This window comes from Manacus vitellinus, unplaced genomic scaffold (assembly GCF_001715985.3).
Source record: "Manacus vitellinus isolate BGI_N305 unplaced genomic scaffold, ASM171598v3 scaffold_102_pilon, whole genome shotgun sequence".
In the NCBI taxonomy this organism is placed as follows: domain Eukaryota; kingdom Metazoa; phylum Chordata; class Aves; order Passeriformes; family Pipridae; genus Manacus; species Manacus vitellinus.
This window is the reverse complement of record NW_021938808.1, coordinates 373013-375736: the sequence shown is the minus strand read 5'-3', so window position 1 is coordinate 375736 and position 2724 is coordinate 373013.

Sequence of the window (2724 nt, the reverse complement as noted above, 5' to 3'; positions counted from 1 at the left end):
GTGTGTTCTTTCCTTGCCCAGCCCTGGGTCTTTCTTTTCCCAGCCCTGGGACCTTCCTTGCCCAGCCCTCGGATCCTCCTCCCCGCCAACATTAAAAGAGAAAGTGCTTTTGTGTAACCCGGGACAGGAGCCCTGAGGTGTTGCAGCTCCTCAGACGAGATTTGCACAAGCAAAGGAAGGTCAGCGGTGCTTTTATGGGAGCCCCTGGTCAATGGGCRCTGCCGTGCCCGATAAAMCCCCTCGTTTTTCTATCCCTGTTATTCCTGAGCTCCCTCCCTCAGCCCTGAGTGCCCCAGGATTGAGGAGGGTTTTCAAGGAAACGTCAAGGTTTGCTCACGGCAAACGTGCCCCAGGTTCAGAGTCTGGGAGAGACCAAAGAACCGGCATCTAAATAAATGTTTGCATAAAAATCACACACCTTGAGCTTTATGGCCCCTCCTGGCTCTGTCTGCAGTCTGGGTGGGAGGGGAGAGCTTTGTGGGCTCCCTGCACAGCCCGTGGCACGGAGGGGAAGCCCAGACTCTCCTCTTGCCCCCCAGATGGGCTGGGCAGGGTTGGAGCCTTGCAGGCTGGTGCCCTGAGCTCCTCTGGCAGCTCCTCTGGCCCCCAGGGCTGGGAATCTCAGCTGGGGCCTTTGGAAGAACCTCAGGGAAATCAGAGAGTGGTTTTAACTGGCAACCAGAGGGATTCTGGGCTCAGCCTCATCACTTTGTTCCCATCACCAAATGGGCTTTTCCTCCACAGCCACTTGGATTCCCAAAGCTCATTTCCAGAGCCCTGCACGGCCCCAGTCCTGAGAGGAGAGTTGTTGGGAATAAGAAGCCCTTCTCCCTGCCCTCAGTGTGGGCAGCTGATGGTGAAGAGCGAGAGCATTTCATCTCACAGTTGTGCTGGTTCTGCTTCACCTCTCCAGGCTGAGTTTGGCTGAGCTGTGGACTCCTGGGAATCTCAGTTCTCCCACCCAGAGTTCTCTGTGCCCAGAGTTCTCTGTGCCTGGAACTCTCTGTGCCAGAGCTCTCTGTGCCCGGAGCTCTCTGTGCCCCCAGCCAAGCCCCCAGCACCATAAACTGGTGTTTTCCAACACAAACCACTGAACCACCTTCAAGTTTGTCTCTTCTCACTTCCCACTTGCTCTTTGTGTGTTGCTGACTCCAGCCCCAGCTGGCTGGGACAGCAACCCCCCAGTTTCCTGCCCCTCTCCCCAGTCCCCCATCCCCACCAGTCGCAGAGGATGTGAAATCTGGAATGAGATTCCAGGGCTCGGAGCCTCCGTTCCCGCTGATGCAGCTCCATTTATTGCCAGTCCCATGTCCTTTCTTGGAGTGCTTTTGGCAGTCCTTTCCTACATCTGTGCTCAACCATCATTCAGGCACATTCCACTAACCCTAGGACTGTGCACAGGCCCATGAAACAATGGAATATGTGTGGAGCAGAACTGGAAAGGCGCTGGAAGCTCTGGGATCTGTCCCGCTGTTGCCATCACCTTTGTCTGTGCTCCACGTCTCAATGCTCCGTGAAGAGGTAAAACACTGGATTAGGAAATCCCATCAATAAAATAATTTGAGGTTTTGAGTGTGGCTGTAGCTATTCTTTATGAAAATACTTCCCAGAACCGAGCTCTTCCTCTTCCCCACCCAAACTTCAGAGGAAAAGGGGAACATTCAGGACTTGGATTTCTCCAAGACCAAAATAAATGTTGGCTCGTCTCTGCTCCCAGCGGGAATTCAAAGCCCAAGACCGAGCACTTTAAACAAAAATCCCAAGATTTGGTTTGCATTTGGTTTATGGGTTCTACTGTAAAGGAATTAATGTGTTTCAGAAGCCCCAAGAGCCTGGTGGTTGGGTACTACCCTGGGACTTGAGAGCTCTGAGTAGAACTTCTGGCTTTACCATCATCTCTGATTTTATTTCCACCTCTCCCAGACACTGTAAACTATGCAGGGATCTCTGTGGAACTTTGCTGTGTAAGGGCCAAAGTCATTTATAGCCTAAATTGCAAAGAAATCCTCCTAAATCGGCCCGGAATCCAAGAATCCGCCTTGTTTGCCAACACCAGGCACGAAGCAAGGTGGAACATGGCAAAGCTGGGGGGTCACCCGGCCTGGAGGAGGGCAGGGCTCGGGAAAAGGCTGGAGAGAGGATTTGGGAACAGCAGGAATTGGCTGGAGCACCAGGAATGGCTCCAGCAGGGCCCAGGGCACCGAGATCCCCGAGGTGTGTCCACCTCAGGGGCTGTTCTGTCCCGAAATCCAACCCCCCTTTAGCTGTTCCCTTTAACCAGCCCCCCAAATCCAGCTCTCCCAAACTTCCAGAGGAAAGGGGTGACCTGGGAGTGGCTGTTCCTGGCTGGCCAGGACGATGCAGGGCAGGGTCAGCAGTGCCCCAGCAGCAACCTCAGAGCTCAGCAAAACCCTGCAGGAGGACGGGACTGGTCCCACAGGTGGGATCAGAGGGGGCAGAGCTGGTGGGCACAGGTCTGACATCCCCATCTTCGACTCCCTGGGGCTCCACATCTCCTCTGCTCTGGCCACCTCCCAGAACAGGCCTGCAGGGGAAGGAGGAGAAATTAATTAGGAATTGGGGTTCTCCGTTCAGCCAGATTGGTTGGTTTTGGTGGGGTTTATTGTGTGGGGGGGTTTTTTCCCTACTGTCTCCCTGTTTGGACTTTAAAAATCACCCCAATCAGTGGGAATTACCACTTCTCCTCCTTATTTTATTTTCTCT